Below are 18,590 nucleotides of genomic sequence, written 5' to 3'. Positions count from 1 at the left end.
AACGAACAACACCTGAAGCGAACCAAACCAAAAAATGCCTCGCTGAAGTTCACTATGTTACCGCGACTGAAAGTGTTTCAGTCATGTAAAGTACACGAAACGAATGTACGTGGTTGTAAAGAAACTTGAAGGGCAGACATGAAAAGTTGTTAAATTAAGTATAAAATCGCATTCACATACATTCATACGCGTTTTCATTTCGAGTGTGCCCTGACTTTTGTACCAGCTTATACATCAAATCTAATCAGTAACATTTCCACAGAATCCAAACGACGTTGGATAATGTGATTGAGTTGAAAACATAGTACATGCACGCAACAAAATTGTGTGAAAATTTCTGAGATAGTAAACTAGTATTGGTCTTATAATGATATACCAAACTATTCATAACCTTAGGACAACATACCACATCATATTACACCTCACCATACTGCGTCACACTGTACCACGTCGCTGTCGATTTCACAAATTTGCTCTCAATGTTATCCCAACTGTTTGAGACGCACACGTGTAATACAATGATGGCGTCGCGGCTAATAGCGTCGCGACGCTCGGCGTCGGTTTTCTAGTTCAATATGTGCGGTAAGTTTGGCGTATTTCGAAGGCAACGCCATGATCAGCGTCGCAACGTTAAGTTAGGTTCGGTTCGGTTAGGTTGGTTAGGTTAGGTGGGTTGGATTAGGTTAGGTTAGGTTAGACCGTGTATATTGAACGGTATCCACTTTCCGCCGAAGGCGCCACGACGTGTTTAATCCCTCTGATCGGCGCCGACTATCTAGTATCGTGCCCACCGTAATACAACAGGTTTGACGCAATTTTTGGCGTCATTTGATGGCGTCACGACGCTCGGCGTCGGTTTATAATTGAGTGCTCGCTGCCATCTGGATACATCTGATGAAAATTTGGCGTTATTTGAAGGCGTTGCGATGGTTGGCGTCGCGACGCCGGGCGTCGATTTCACAAATTCGCTCTCAATGTTATCCCAACTGTTTGAGACGCACACGTGTGATACAATGATGCCGTCGCGGCTAATAGCGTCACGACGCTCGGCGTCGGTTTTCTAGTTCAATATCTGCAGTAAGTTTGGCGCATTTCGAAGGCAACGCCATGATGAGCGTTGCAACGTTGTTATTTTCGGTTAGGTTGGGTTAGGTTAGGTTAGGTTAGGTTAGGTTAGGTTGGGTTGGATTAGGTTAGGATAGGTTAGGTTGGGTTAAGTTAGCTTAGACCGTGTATATTGAACGGTATCCACTTTCCGCCGAAGGCGCCACGACGTGTTTAGTCCCTCTGATCGGCGCAGACTATCTAGTATCGTGCCCACCGTAGTACAACGGGTTTGACGCCATTTTCTGCGTCATGTGATGGCGTCACGACGCTCGGCGTCGGTTTTCTAATTGAGTGCTCGCTGTCATCTGGACACATCTGATGAAAATTTGGCGTTATTTGAAGGCGTCGCGGTGGTTGGCGGCGCGACGCCGGGCGTCAATTTCACAAATTCACTCCCAATGTTATCCCAACTGTTTGAGACGCACACGCGTTATACAATGATGGCGTCGCGGCTAATAGGGTCGCTACGCTCGGCGTCGGTTTTCTAGTTCAATATCTGCGGTAAGTTTGGCGTATTTCGAAGGCAACGCTATGGTCAGTGTCGCAACGTTAAGTTAGGTTCAGTTAGGTTAGGTTAGACCGTGTATATTGAACGGTATCCACTCTCCGCCCAAGGCGCCACAACGTGTTTAGTCCCTCTGATCGGCGCCGACTGATTAGCACTCGTGAGATTACTGGTTGAAACCTCTGCCCGGAGACCTATCCAGGGTCAGTTTATTCGTGGGTTTTCTCAGTCTCCACACCCGAACTCCGTGAGAGTACATTAAATTAAACCCCAAAGCAGCTTCATTTTATATCCGTTCCAAAGTATTATTAATTCATTATCTTATCATTACATGCGATCATTAGCACAATAAAAATAAAAGTAAATTATACAACAAATAAAACTACAATGGGAACTAGTTATAACGCTGGTTTCGGGGGACAGCTTCAATACCCGCGTTATATGTGAAATTGATATTTGTATAATTTTGGAATCCCTGATATTATGTATTATGTATTATCCAGTGATTAAATGCATGAAATTTTAGGCACATTTTAAACTTACGCTTCACCATAGCTACTGGCACAGACCACTCTAAATTGCTTAACATTTACGCCTCCTTACGAGAATAGTCACGTAATGCAGTAACAGTTCATAGAAATTTGTAGGACGTTAAACATATGTAATCGTATTGGGTTACATGATCGCAGCCGCGGTTTAACGAGGCGCGGTATATCGAGGTTCCACTGTCTTTAAATTTATTTGCCGTCCAGAAGCGCACTTGTCGAATACCGAGCATACGAGATAGTAAGTTGTTCATTCGTTAAATAATTCGATAGGAATTTTAAGTTTCTTGGCCATAATTTTATCGCTTTATTTATTATAGTTCATTTGTGTATATAGCGTCTTGGAAGTTGTCCCATCTCTTTTAATTGTCTTGGAACTTAAGGCCGGTAATCCAGTTGTATACCACGAAGCCGCCGCGGAGGATGTCAGATCGAATTGCTGGAAAGATGTGTTTGTGCTCTGACAGAGATTCTGTGTGTGCAGGATAAGGCTGGAGACGTGACACTAATAGTGGCTTACCCTTCTATAGGTAGTCTCAAAAACATCGCGACTTTTTCCATTAAGAGGCATTTTAATTATTTCCAAGTCTCACCGTTGCTGGGTTAACGGCACAAATTCGACAGACCAAAGGTTTCTTACGATTAACGACCTGAAAACAGGCCCTTTGGTTCTTTGACGAAACACCGAGCAGATTGGTGTAGCAGCAACGAGGTACTCGGTTCATATATCAGGTGGATTATTCGTTGTCGTGAGATTGTGGCTTTTCCAGGTATCCAGTGCGACTGTCGAAATAGAACTTTGGCCACAATCAACTTCTTACAAATCCGTAGATCCCATTTGATAATTGATAATAAGTAGACCTAATAACGTCTTTAAGGAATGGCCACGTGTTACTCAGTTTTACTGTTTTAACAACGTTGTATCGTGTGTGGAGCTTTGAATAAGTTGGTGGATAAGAGACAGGAGAATGGAGAACGGAATGGCCATAGTCTGTCTTGAACTGCTATCCTAGTAGTTCGTTCTGAAGCAATAACAGAAGCCTTGGAAAACCATTTTGAATATGTTAGACTCTTTACTGCTAATAAAACGTGTTAAGAACGTAAGGCTTCGGTCGAAGAAGTCTTGATCAAGACGATTTTCTGCAACTTAGGGAATAGAATACATGGGTAATTTTTCACCTAACCTAACACGTGTCTGAACTTCAGATATCTTTTACACTGTCATGAAAATTGTGAGTGAGCAATTTATTCAAGTTCTGTGATATTTTTAGTTTCGCGGACCATAATTGTCTTAACTACTGACGGATTGTGTTAACTCTACACAAAACTAGTTACGAAAGAGTTATGATTTAGGTTAGGTAAGGTTTGGTTGTCAAATTGGGACAGGTTATTTAAAGTTATTTTACGTTTAAGCTAGGCGTGGTTAGTTTTCATTATCTTAGTTTAAGTTAAGAAATTGTACATTATGGTAAGTGTTAAAATTTAAATTTGAATATTGGAATGTCGATTATGTGAATTGTGAGTTTTAGATTTTTTGATTCAGAAACCTGGAAACTTATGGCAGTTTTTAAATGCGCGACAAATCTGTTTGGCGAGACATGCGGACTCCGTACTTCTAAATGTGCACTAGAAAGAACGTATAATGATATTGTGTGTATTTCGGTACGGATTACTCTTTTAGAACTGCTTGTTGTTAAAATAACCTAACAATTTGTAGTTTTAGGTTAGAATTATTATTCCTGTATTTTTATGGTTGTTATTATTTTTAACATTTTTACAGAAAACATCGTAGTAAACAATACATGTAGGTATACGTATGTACCTAAGATTTTTCAGAATTTTTAGCATATTACATTTTCCACAAAACGAACATGACAGTGTTGACATTAATGTTTGTGAACAGACTGTAGTTTCCCCATTAGCAACTTATTGGATCGCTCTTCAGAGAAGTGTTACCTAATATGTAGACGCTAATGGACTTCCTTTATCGACATTCTGGTCATCGTTCAATGTCCAAGCACCTTGTTTAGTACCGATCCAATAAGTATTAACGAGCAGAGTTTATCATCAGCATTAGTAGAGGTATTGTGTGATAGACACGGTTTATGTGGACATAAGCCTCCTTAGTAAAAGATCCCGGTAACCGCAGCTTTTGAATGAGGACATCGTCGTATTAAGACGGACTTATGAAAAGCGTTCAGTTTTTGAAGTTGTATGAAATATGACTAAAGTGCTTTGTATTATCATTGAAATTTTGGTATATTTACATCTATTCCCTTAAAATTAGTAGGAGATGCAAAGAAAACTTTGTGGAGCTGACAGTTTTTTAAATGCTTCTGTGCAATATACGTCCATAACCATCAATCAGTCATTTTGCAACTAAGTGATTGGTTTTGAAGAATATTTCCTTTAGATAAGATTTCGCCGGTGATATTGTCTTTGGGCGTTGTACATTGTCTGGAAGAAAACTGTGAATATGCGACGTTTCGGAAGCTGGCTATTCTGGTCTCCATTCCTTCTTTATCTATGGCCCTGAAAAAAGATTATCTGATAACGCTAACCCTATTAGACCTAAAATTATCTCATATGTTTCTTCCAGCTAAATTATTGCCGGACATAACCCCTGAATGATTTTCATTATAGTGCCCATACAATTAGAAATATAAATCGTAAGAATATTTATGATCATAGATTTGTCTGTATATCGTATTAATAGACCTACGTTCTTGGGCAAGTGGTTAGCACCTGCATTACATGTTCAAATCTCGACGCAGAGATCTATATTTCGACTCCGGTGTTCCGTGGTTTTACACAATACCTCTAGGCGAATGCCCTGATATTACACTAAATTAAATGATGGCCGCATCCTTGCATATCTCTTGAAATTCTTTACTCAGCAATCATTCTGTGATTCGGTGTGCCTACTCTGAGCTCCTGATAGTGTATTTAAGTGAATCACATGTAAGTAAAGAGGTTATAAGTTATATTAATACTCGTGATGTTTTGTTTCAATTCTTTTGGTTGAAACATTACACAAAAGATGGTAAAATAGAATGATTATTATATGGCTCGCTACTGAATGAGGCCATACATATTTCTTTTTCTCTGGTTTAACAAAATATTTTGTACTGAATGATTGTTTCTGGAATTGGTGATATTCAACCAAAACGTCACTAACTGTTGTTTCAGTTGGCCTGCGAGATAAAATGAAAGCGTTCTTTACTTTTATTGTCTGCAAGTTTCAGACTCTAACGCTGTAATTCACTGTGACTCGTACAAGACATCTTTTTTCCCTCCATTTCTTGCTGATGAGGCGACAGTTTATTGTTCAACATCCCTCAAGTTGTCTGTGGCGGTCCACTGTCAGAAACTTGGCTGATGAAGAATCGCGCTCAACTTGGTCCTTCCGTTAAAAACCCTCCAATTCTGTTTTTTTTCTAATATTTTCCCAAAACTAATCTTAAAGATTATGGAAAAAGTTGGAAAAGTCTGTATGGCGGAGTTCTGAATACCGTCTGACGAGTTAAACACAGAGAATGTGTAAGAGGGTCTTACAGCTTTGAAGAGAATCTGGTTTACTTGTACAAGAAGGTGTACGAAAAACATGGAAAACGACCACTGGGCAGACCAAGAAGTTGATGGGAAGATAATATCAAGATGGGTCTTAGGGAGGTGGGTTGTGAGGATAGTAAATGAATGGAGTTTGCCCAGGATCGAGTCCGGTGGCGGACTTCGGTATTGGACCTGCGGGTTCTGCTACCAGGGAGCTAGTAGTAAACATGTCTATACATTTACCAATGTTGTGTTACGAAATGTTATTCAGGGCTTATTTAAATTATGTTTGTTTTCAGTGAATGAGAAGTGAATTGTGATTGAATAATTGGTAGGGATGTGGATGGAAGTGGGTGTGGCATGTTTCATTGTAAAATACCAACATTTAGTTGTATGGATTAATAAACATAACCAGTTACCGCCATCAGGATAATGAGAATGCGATGTAGAAATGGTAACTACTCGATCATGTTCACTCTTGAAGTTGGTGATGGTCTTTCTTTCACTTGCCATAGTGAAATGTCTTCGTTACTGACGTATTTATTCAAATGTTTATACATTTTCAAATAAATTACCATAAGCAAACCTGAACGGTCAGTCGAATTCTGTTTCTGTAGCCAGCCAGTGGGTGACAAGGTCATCATGTTGGTACTATAAAGCGTTTTGAACACTGTTTTTAATACAATTTAAATTTAAATTAATTAATTGATTTACGTGAGGACGTTCCACACTGTTGCAAGGCGAGATGAAGCTGAAGTAATCGTGATGTATTGTGCGACCGCGCATTGCGTCAGAGACTTGATTGGTCGCAAGGTCGTAGATGGTCATTGGAGGTCCATACCGCATTGTCCACACATCAAGCTGTGTTGGACTGACAAGTAGGTTCTTGCAGTTTAATGCTACGACACGACAGTCTGAAGATGACGATAACGCTGTCCCTAGGAAGCCAGCTGTAAAACCGTACTGTTAATAATAGCAACTAGCAACACCAGCTGCGACTGAAATTAAACTCTTCTTATTAACTTCGCTAATAAGTTTACTGCAGTCTAGCCATCTGTTTAAGAAATCTAGTTCTATTCTGTGTTTCTGCAAGTACACTACGCTTAATCCTAATACTTATAATTTTATTAAAATTATATTAAACTTAATGCGTTGTGGATTTACTCAGGTATGCATTATCCAAGAAAATAATGATACGTCATTACGAAATAACGCCCACAACCATATAAATGAAGAAATTCAATTAGTCGCCATTGTTTAGTTCTCTAATGACTATCCCAGTGATTAAAGTCTTTCTTTCTTCGTACATTTAAAAGACAGTTTGAAGAAGCATTTGCGGTCGACTGACTGTAAGACACACTCGGCCTCAGTCAGGCCACATATTCCTTATCCATTTCCCTGTTGTCATCACCCAATCGTTCATACGACTACATCCATTTTCAGGAGTTAACGGCGATATTGGAAACCTTCATCAAGTCGTTCCGGGTTTTATTAGCGTGTACTTTCAGACAAACTTCTGCGTTTCGAAGAATTTTATTTCCTCTCCACTCTTGTTCATGATGTATTCATGTGCATATCTGAAGCTGGAAACAGAATAGGTTTCTCGAAAGTTTTTACTTCTTTAATTTTCAGTGGTTGCTGCTTAAAAAAATAAGCAAGTAGCAATGGACGCGGCGAACGAAAATAAATAAAATACTGTCATAGTCACTCCTTGATTTGATCTCACATGTAAAATGATGCGAAAGTACAAATTATGTTCGCCGTAATGTAATGCAATAACGGAATACATCAATAGTAGTACTTTGTAAATCGTTGCACAGAAAAAAACACTCAAGAAATCAAGGCGCGTGAACTATATTTTTTTATCATGCTGTAACGGTGATGTCTTCTGTATGTAAGGAAAAATAAGAAGACGCCGGGAAGTCCAGCCACACAGACACAAGCTCATGAAGATGAGTGGGATGCAATCCTGGATGAGAAGGAATCCCCGTGTATCAAACGTGACTTGTCGGTTCTAAAACTCTGTTTGTGCCAGACGCTGGGTTCGTGTCGTCGCAACGCCTGGCGTCTAGCGTTGGACGTGGACCAAGCAGAGGGCGACTGCGTTAATGTGAGAGACGGGAGGAAAATGTGGACGTATCCTGAAATGGTTTCGTGAGTTAACAGGCTTTTAGACTCTTACATTGAACAAATTTTATAAATTGGCGCCTTGTATTAAGGAAAGACTTGCTGGTAGCTGAGGTGATTTCCATTGGGCTCCTTCGTGTCGACAGAAAAATGTTAAAACCTTTAGATGCGTTTGAATTTTAAAGAAAAGAAAATGTGGATCTAACTCTAATTCAGATGTATGTTTTTAGTGATCTAACTACTCTTTCCTTACGTTACAGTTTTCACAAATGTGGTACTCCATACCGGATCCATTGTACAGCATGCCATTTTTTTATATGAAGAATATAAAATATGTATACCCCTACATACACAGGCGTCAGTCACGATAAAACTTCTTTAGGATTTCGTAAAATAGCGAATTTTATGACCAGCTTAATAACTATCGACTTCTGGAAGAACAACTGTGAAAAGAAATTAACTAATTAGTAATTATAAATAATAATGAAGGTATATAAATTTTGATTTAGTTTAATTAGTAATGACTGTTTCAGTCAACTTTTTTCTTCATAGTAATCACAACTTACAGAATGAAATGCAACATAAACGATCTTACCATTGTGTCTCTGTTAGTAATTTACGGTCAGGATTTCTGTAATACGTTACAAGCTTGTACAGTATGGTCATTGTAATGTTATTGTCATATACATGTAAGGGAGTGTGGCGGGAGTATACGACATGTATACGAGAGGATAAAAAGTGAATTTAATAGCGCAGGAATCAATCTTTGATCACAATGATATATTTTAGTTAAATATTTTAGTGAGTGTTAATCTAAGCTAAATCCGTTTATGCAACTTATTTTCCGTGTTTATTCAAATAAGCCAGAAAGCACTTTACGAGTATTTAAAGTAAACTCGAAAATTATTTGTGCTGCATGTAAAACTTACGTTGAAATTGACAATCCTAAATGAAACTTTAAATGGTGTAACAGTTTTTCGTGAAATTCTTCAACATCAAATTCAGTTAAAATTAGATTATACGTTCTCAGTTGACTCATGCGTGTAGTGGAAGATGATCATACTCTACGCCACATCAGCTACGCATTAACGATCCTTACATACTGTCACCATCGTTAGGTAAATCATTTTCATATTCCCTGTACACAGTACAGAGAAGCCCTTGAGTAATGCCGAGCCTAGTATAAAGAAATGTGCGTCCTAAAACACGAAACTTTGAGAGGGATTTGCAATAAAAGTACAATTCGCCCAGTGCAGGTCTCGCTTTTCAGCACCTAAAGTACGTAATTCCATCTGAGATACGTGTCACATTGTAGTGTATGGAAGGTTGCAAATGAAAATTTTTAGTGTGATGTGTATGCACGTTAACCAGCAGTCATGGCATGCAGAGTGCAATAAAAGCTTTTAATTATACTTTTATTTATCATAAAACGTGTTACAGTATAGTATATTATTTTACCCAGGAAGGAGATTCGCGTTACAAAATGCGACGGTGGCGTAGTATTGCCATATCTGAACTGCCGCGCGCATGTGGTATGTTGATTCTGCGAGATGGCTTACCCACGTCGGCTGAACTGCGTCTTTACTCCGAAATGGCGTGCGATGCTCGTTCTGCATTCATAGACGTCGACATACTGAGCTTATCGCGACCACATCCCCTCTCTCCGTCGCTTGTTCCACGTTTCTGTCCACTTCGTATGTACATGAAATTTTGTATGGATGGTTCACTTTAAAATGTACTGGGTACATTCAACTTTATCTCCTTTAACAAAACAGGATAAGAAGCATTTGTTTAATGTTGAATATACATCTAATCAAAAATACATTTCTAATTAAGATAAGAATTTGTTAAATTCTATGTAAACATTTTGGATATAACAATTGTATATAGAATTTTTTTGTTTTGTTTATTTTAGTGGGTTTTATGTTAACTATCTTTTTAAGAATGTTCGAATTTTATTTTTTGTTATTTTTTCTTTATATTTTGTTTAATTTTTTACTGGAGTTTATTTTTTAATTTCTTCACTGTTGCTCAAAAATAGTTAACAGATTCGGTAAGAGCTAAAAATACAATTGTATTTAATATTGAAATGTAACATTAATATTGGCTCTCAGGATATAAAATGACGCTATTTCAACTACAAGGTTTATAGAGAATCGGACGCGATGGGACAGTCGTGACCGGTTTTAAAGTTTTTTCATATCATTCGCCTTGAGAGACTTGAGAAGACCATGATTGACGCCAGTCGTCGTAGTCGGTAAACAGGCCGACATTCTTACCGACTTCCTACCGAAATGTCGCTTACCGATCATACTAAAACGTCGAGAGCAGGGAGTGCACTTCTCCTACCGTTCTGTTATCAGTGTTATGCAAGCTTTCAAAGGTTAAACGAACGAGTTTTATTAAATATTTTCTACTTTATCCGTCACTCTTATTTCGGGTGAACAGTAATTTTCTTCGGTGTTGCGGTTTTGGGATTTCTCCCCCGGGGTTGTCGTAATTTGATAACAGGATTATGTACTGTTTACGGTCATAGTATGATTAAAGCCCCATCCATACACAGCATCAGTAATACTCTCCCAAAAGCATGGACTCGCCGCTTTTCTGAACTCTTTTGTTTGATGCCTGCATCAGCGCCAGCTGCGATATTGAATTTAACTAGCTCCACAGAAATTCGACAGGGTGCGCTGTACTAGTGGTATTCAACCTGGGGTACGCGTACCCCCGGGGGTACGCGAATACATATTAGGGAGTACGTGAAATTTAAAAAAAAATATTATTTTATGATAAACACTGAATAATCAGTAATGTAATTTATTTAATTTATTTTAGATGTAGATTATATACTGTGTATAACTTGAATTATACACCAACAACTTTGGGGGTACAAAGTTGAAGATAAATTATATCTGGGGGTACGCGAACAAAAAAGGTTGAATACCACTGATCTGTACAGGACGACACACTACAGCTGAATCACGTTGTCACATATGGGGGCTTTATCGGCCGATTGGTTCTTCTTAGATTCTTCCGTGTTTTTTTAAAAATATGTATTAAATGAGGTTGTGAATTACATTTATCTCACTCGCGACAGGAAAGAATGGTGTGATCTTATGATGTCTTCAAGTACGCTGCAAGATGGTTCTCACTTGGAAAATTTGATTCGTTTAATGCAAATCAAGGAGCCACGGATCAACTAATTTCACGATTAATCGTGAATTTCAGCATGTCGTCATAGATAAACCTTCATACTTAATGTGTTCTACGTTCCAGTTCTCCCCATTTATGGCTACTCTTTTTATGTTCGCCAGCTGCTGTGAAAATTTGAATGCCTCACGCTCTGAAGATCAGAGAGTCAGCAGTAGGAACATTTATTTATGCCATACAATTTATAGTTGAGCATATCATCTATTACTATCAGAAATGTATGTACAAAAAGAAGACATCTTGGTAAAGTTGGTTGTCACGACTAGTACATGTAACGAAAGTTTAAAAGGAACAAAAGTTATTTCAGTTTCAGAGCGAGGAGAATTGACACGTGTCGGATGATATCCAGTGGAGGTCCGAGACGGTGATTTATTAAACCGCTTTGACCTGGTCCATCGTCTTGACAGAACTGACTAGATAGAAATTTGTTAACCAGTCGAACATTTGCATAACTAACGCAAAATCATAACCGCCTTTGCTGTTGCCATTTGTGTACGATCGTATTTCGTGATTAAATGCTGTAAATTTTACCTGTTTAGATTTGATCTGCTCTCAATATATATATGTAATTTTAAAGTTCCATATGCACTAAAGAGATTGTGTTTTTGTGTTCTGTAGTTCTATCTAATATCAGTGTATTTCGGTTAGGAAGAAGGTGAAAAACTGACCAACAGTGATGGTCTGTAAGGGTTCTTTCGGGAGACTACTCTAATAGTGTGCTATTCTCCCTTCGCTCTCCGATATCCTCTGGGTCCAATTCAAGTTGATACGCTCAGTGTACAGCACGACGACCAACGAGAGCCAGTCTACTGCAGGACTTGGCCAGCGACTTGATAAGAAATTTAAAAAGGAAGATGGAAATAAACAAAAGAGAGAACAAGTAATCGATTATATGCAGACCTATAATCGACAACGTTTTATTGCACGATAACAGATCGTAGAACCTCCTCTTTTAACACCATGAGCTGGGATTGGTTACTTGGTCACTTGGTTATTTCATATGGATTCGACCTTTATATTCTGATGATGTGGGATAGGGTAATTTTTCTGTAGCATGGACCAGAACATTTTAGGAGCTTTTCTTGGATTTAAAGTGATCGAAGCGTTTAACTGGCTACCTAATCAATATTTACTTATTCACAGGCATAATTTTAGTTTTCCTGTATTCCAGTAAAATTAATTGGCCGTTAGAACTAATCGAAATTATTGCTTCAGTTTCTGTGAGTTCTGCTGTAAGGTATTAGGTAGTTTTACAATTATTATCGTAAGCAATGAGGGGCGCTGAAGTTAAGCATCAGGAGATATTTAACATTTTTTTATTTATTGTTTTTTATTTGTGATTTCAAGCCATGGATATCGAGAAATATTGCAGTAAAGAGATTGAGGAGGTCTACTCCACTGGGAATATACATATTTTCCGAATTATTTCTTGCTGTTTGAATGTGCCTCGTTGTGTGAGGTCACGTAATCAAAAGCCGATAGATCTATGTTAAATTTTGAAAATCAGAAACAAGTATTCAAAGTATTGAACTCCATGTAACGTAGTTAATATTGGACGGATACAGGCAGAAGTTAAATTCGCTAGCCAAGTTAGTACCAAATTTGGCCGAAATGCGCCAAGTTTTTTTTTTTTTAATAGATGAAACAGGCGCACACATGAACCGACAGATGGACGTACAAACGCATACAAAATCCTTACTGTACCTTCATGTCATGATTTTGTGCAGGGGATAAATAATGAAATAAAGGTGTGTTCATGAACTTATAAAACAAAAGATGCCTCCGAGATTATTATAAAGACATTTTCTTGCATATGACGTCCTCCTCTGGTCACCACTTTACTTTCTTCTCTTGTGTGCGTTATATATTTCGAGTTTGTTCAGAATTTCATGTCCATACTCCTATTGGGGAAGCATATAGCAGGGGAAATGGAAATTTAAATTGGTCCTTCTCCCTCTCCTCTTATCCTTCTCCGTTTACTGCTCTTCCTCGTACCCTCTTTTCTCTTCTGGCCTACACGTCGGTCCAATCACCCACACAAGAAAAAGGGGAAATAGCCCTAAAATGGAAGTACTGGGAGATGAACCTGCCAAGCCAGACTGCTCGAGCTCTTTTGTAGAATTCTCTCCTTCTCAGTTCCCATGTTAGAGCTCTTGGCTAGTATTTCGTTCGGCCGCGTAAGTCTGATGACGTAGAAGCGATTTTTTTTAATGTCTATCCCATCTGTGCGTGAAGCAACTGTGGAGTCAAAGGTACGTCTGGTGGCTTATCTCAAGAAATACAGCGCATCTCCAGACTCATTTTTTCTCTTAATGCTGTTTATTTACAAATTTTACGCAGGTGAAAATTTGCGATATCCAAAAATATTATGTTACTCATGACGTAATTAGCTTTGTAGTATGATTTGAGGTTGTCACGGCTGCGAGTATGTCGATGACTATCTTCTGGTTTGTAGCATCGTGTACTAACGCAAAGTACAACTGTACCAATGCACCTCTGAAACGTCGGTAAACTTCTACAGACTACGCAGTTGTAGAACGCAGAGGACAGCCATCTACATAATAACCTTCATATTTCCACTCTCACCATAAACCTCTAACCCCTTTCATACTCATGAAATCGGGAATAAGAAATTTCAACCGGGAAAAAGGTAGTTTAGGAGTGATTATTTCCTGTACATTAAAGGTACGGAGGTAACATGAAAACAAGTGATATTTGTAACTACTTTTTTTTATTACTTTTGTGAGATTTGAAGTTCTCACGAGGGCGAGATGGTTCGTCGGTTTTTGCGCCTTGTAGTTTGGCTGAATGTTCAGACGACCTTGCTGCCTCCATCGTCCCGATCATGGTAGCAGCAAGCACCTCAGAAATGTCGATACACTTCTGTATTTTCTGGTTACAGAATACCTTTTCTTTTCTTATTTATTTTTATGGCCTCGATCAGACGTCAGCAAACACAAGGAGTTCAAACGTGTAATCGAAAAGCTTATTATTTACCGTTTTATTGCGCTAAGAGACCTCACTTGAGTGGTCTGTGATCTCTGTTTGACACGGGATGTTAAAGTTAACAGGATTTCTATGCTCAACGCCCGTGGGATCTTTGGGGCTTGTGGCTCTTCAAACCGGAGTTCGGTTCGAGTCTCCCTAGGGAGACTGGCCGCTTGACGCAAGAAGTGTTGTATTAGCCCACAAAACACAATTCATCCATTTGATCGAAGCAGTTTCTCTCGTGTGCTTTACTACCTACACCTTTGGCTGCAACAGTTTCGAAGTTCCAGAGAGGAGTTAGGATGAATCAAAGAGAATCTAACAACGCGGAGAAGTCAAATCAAGCCGATGGAGGAGAGTCCTTTCGAAGATGCGGGTTGTCGTTGACATAATTAAGAAATTCTCCGTCTTTTGTGTTGAATCGGGTCGACACCACAGCCTGTTTTCTTCAAGTATATTTTTATACTATCCTTCCGTCTACCCCATGGTCTTGCAGGTTGTCTTTTCTCTTCGGTTTTCTTCCTTATGCAATTGTGTTTACATATTTGATCTCCCCATGTTTGTATGCCACACGTCTCGTCCATTTAATTTTTCTTGTTTTGTTCTCCGTAATATTTGGTGAAGTATCGATTATAATTATAATTATGAGGCTTGAGGTTCTCACGGCGGTTGAGATATCCATGGTGGTTTTGTCTGTTGCGACACAAACTTCCTCCATCTTGAGGGACTGAAGATCGGGATAGTATGCGCCTTCAAAACTTTGGTACTCAACTATAAATGCACACCGTGTCATAACCTCTACATCAGTGGTATTCAACCTTTTTTGTTCGTGTACCCCCAGATATAATTTCTCTTCAACTTTGTACCCCCAAAGTTGTTGGTGTATAATTCAAGTTACACATAGTATATAATCTACATCTAAAATAAATTAAATAAATTACGTTACTGATTATTCAGTGTTTATCATAAAATAATATATGTTTGTTTTTAAATTTCACGTACTCCCTAAGATGTCTTCGCGTACCCCCGGGAGTACGCGTGCCCCAGGTTGAAAACCACTGACTTAGAAGACCATCATTGGTACGACATGCATGAAACTCTTCTTTAAGCAGTTTTCTGCAACCTTTTGTTATCTGTCAGATTTAATGTTTATGAGAACTGTACTTTTACACCGACCCGGATTTAGTAAGCTCAAGATGTACAGATGCCCGCATAGATTTCTGGTCGAGGGAACTGAATCAGTTTTGTAAATAAGAATTTAACCGTGGAAAGGGACCGTGTTTTCTAACTGTTCGAAAGATCTTGCGTTCTACAGTGAGCCTCCATTGATATTTCGGAAATGTAAAGTGTTTCTTCATGACTAAGATGTGTAATAAATCTACACTGTTCAAATTACAGGGCCATGCTACGTAGCCTGTATGCCTGTTTAGGAGATGGCAATCATGAAAACGTAGTAACCATTTTTCCACTTTTGATATTAGTTTTTGTATCATTGTAGCAACACGAACTTAAGAAATTTATCTCCATTTAGAATGAATGCGCATTTTTACTTATTCGGTTATGAGATTGCTTCTTTTTGCAGTTGTCGTTTACAAATGAAGTAAAGAAGTGTGTCTCCCAACCTGTGGTCCACACATTCCTCCCACAGATCAACGTATTACATTGTGCTTGTCAGCAAATTACAGTTAGTCTGACACGTTTATGACAGCTTAGAAGTTAATATTTCATAGCTATCGACTATTCGTTTACTGTCCTGTGTGGTACATATTTACCTGAATATTAGTGAACCATACAAAGCATAATTTTACCTGTTTTTTTTTAAATTTATGTGTGTGTGTAAAACATGGTCTGTTATTATAACCGAAGAACATAGACTCAGGATGTTTTAAACTAAATATTAAGGGTAATTCGAACCTTAAAAAGAAGAATTTCACAATGGGCTGCATGTGTAAAAAGTTGTTTTCATATTCATGAGTTAGAGATCACTTGCAGGACCTGTTCGCTGATGTAGGATAATATTAAAATTGAACTTGGAAAATGGAGTCTGGCGATGTGGACTTAATTGAACTTGCTGAAGATGAGGTCCAGTGATAGGCTATTTTCAACACACACGGTAGGGCTAATGGACCTTCCGGTTTCATAGGGGCAAGGAATTTCTTGACCTTCTGAGTAACTATAAAATATTCAGGGATATTCTGCACCAGGGAATTATATTACTTCGTTATTTTGTTTGTTTGTTATAATATAATTAAAAATTCCTCAGAATCCTATAGATGTGCAGTTTGCAGCCGTCGATATTTTCCAGTTGCGGTGTATTTAATTTAAGTGACTTAAAATTTAAGAAGAAACTCTAAGACCGGTAACGCACGGAACGTCCCTGATAAGCATTTGTATTCCAGTCAGTCCATAGACCACAACTCGTATGCCCCATATTTCTTTTCAACAGGGGAGGCGGTAGTCGGAAATTCCAGATTTGGTAACTGTGGAGCGAGAACGTCTTCCCTGGCGGGCCAACAGAATGCATACTCATGGCTTAGGGCGTTGTCTGTCTTGCGCGATTCGTTTGTCAAATTTTTTTTAACCTGTTTGAATAGCCTTTCCATATATGTCTCTTATAATTAGACTTTGAAATTACTATCTCTACTCGACTTGTAGTACAATCCCCGATCTCACGTGCTGAAGCGTTATTCAGTTAGTATTACTTATACGATCTGAGTATTGTCCGTTACCTGTCTTTTTATGTTGTTTACCGACGTCTTATTAACAACTGAGGAAAACGTAATATCGACTTAAGAGGAGAGAAATTGAAAACGTTCGCTTGAAGTCTGACTCGTAGGATAATTAAGGAACGATACTGGACCGAACGTGACGGCCGAGTTGTTAGCAATGCGCCTTCCTTTTCGGAAGGCGCAGGTTTCAAACCTTGTCCGTGTGGCGTGTGATTATTCTCAGAACCTCAGGAAAAATTCTGGTATCGCATCATAAAGTAGGCCACGATCGATTTCTTTCTTATCTTTTCAAATTCAAAATCACCTTAATGTTCGGTGCCTTAAAATAACCTATGTAGATGAAATGCGTCGTCAAACAATTCAACAGTCATTGTCCGCATTCTATCAGCTGCAGAGTTTATTGGCATTGAACGTGATAATAGAATGATTATATAATCTACTGTGAACTGTAGGAATGATTGAGATCTGATTATCCTTGTGTTCAACTAGAATGACTAAGGAAAATCGCGAGACTAAGATACAAAGGGTTTTAAGCTGGACTGTACAGAAATTGTATAGTCAATGTCGTAGCTGTGTGTCTATATTTCCATTGCAAATATGTGGAAGTTCTGTTCTTGTGTTTTGAAAATGAAAAAGAGATACAGGGCCACTCGAAAACAAGTAATCAATATGCAGAGCTGTTATAAATTGCTTACTATCTCGTGGAAGTAAAAAAGCAGTTGTGCAGTCAATAATATATTACCGTTAAGGAAAGCGAACTTCGCTTAGAGCAGCACTTTTATCATTTCAGGCATTTGTCATACAAAAAGTTGTAAGTCGTTAATAAAAACTGATAGCATAGTAAATGACTTAATTACATTACGCCTGACCTTTAAATCCACACGCTTACTTTGTGCGTCATCACACGTTACGGATTAATTCTGATTTTTGCAGTAAGTATTGCTGTCAGGATGTCACATTGGATATTATGACACAGACCAGAACAGGTGATTGGAAGATTGGTTTTGGCATGATAATAACGTCATTATTACATATGCTAATGATGTGCACGAAAGTGTGGAATGTTATGGGACGTTGTAGGAAACTAACAATAAATCGTATGATAAACGATATTTGGGCTAAGATTTCATCCGGGTACCCGCCAGTTACAAACCCGAAATGCTAACTTATACACACTGTAGTAAATAGGAAATTGAGTTTACAGAATAAGTTATTGTGCTTAATTTCTTTCCAGGTGAGCTTCACCGATTCACATACGGATTCTTGCTGCACTGAGGTCTCACGATTTGAATATCATAAGGAAAAGAGGTAAGAGTTCATTTTAAATTTTAAATACCTCCGTAACAGTAGTCCCCGAAAGTTAGGTACTACCCGTCATTCGGCGTGAACTCAAGTCAGATTAATTAACACAAAGAAACTGATTTCTATGATCCATCTTAATGTTCCCTTTCCATATCCTTTTCAGTCTTTCCTGGAACGGCTTAGATTTATCCACGAAGACAGAAATCTTCTTACTCACCGCTGTGAAAACCTCAAATCTTACAGATTTACCCACATTTCTGCAAACATTTATTGTATCTCCCGTCCGAATTTTATGTCCGGTCTCATTACCATAACCAAAATAACATTACTAGATGGCGTATGTGTCGGTGTTTCTCGTTAATGTTAGATTACTTTACCGCACTTTTAGTTTAAGCCAGAAAACTGTATTTTCATGTATCGTTACATTTTCGATGCATCGTGTTGCGGAGTACAATTTGGTCAAAAGTAACTTTTACCTACAAAGTGTTTTATATTGCAGACTACGATATTAGTTTTTAATACGTGCCA

The 18,590-nt window shown here is 38.4% G+C and overlaps 1 protein-coding gene across 4 annotated transcripts in view; it reads left to right on the top strand.

The window, feature by feature from the left end:
* pxb (putative Hedgehog signaling attenuator pxb) overlaps positions 1 to 18,590 on the top strand; it is a 243,404-nt gene that overhangs the window by 92,445 nt on the left and 132,369 nt on the right. For 3 of the 4 annotated variants that reach the window (XM_087358167.1, XM_087358166.1, XM_087358165.1), the window contains one exon: positions 17,995 to 18,068. The exons of the other annotated variant lie outside the window; for it this stretch is intronic. The gene's annotated coding sequence lies outside the window, so the exon portion shown is untranslated. The remainder of the gene's footprint in view (positions 1 to 17,994; positions 18,069 to 18,590) is intronic. 4 annotated transcript variants of the gene reach the window in all.

The sequence above is a fragment of the Zootermopsis nevadensis genome, unplaced genomic scaffold, assembly GCF_977971745.1.
Source record: "Zootermopsis nevadensis isolate Lab colony 2312 unplaced genomic scaffold, Znev_1.0 Znev_ptg000029l, whole genome shotgun sequence".
Taxonomy (NCBI): domain Eukaryota; kingdom Metazoa; phylum Arthropoda; class Insecta; order Blattodea; family Termopsidae; genus Zootermopsis; species Zootermopsis nevadensis.
This window is presented reverse-complemented; position numbering and strand designations above follow the sequence as displayed.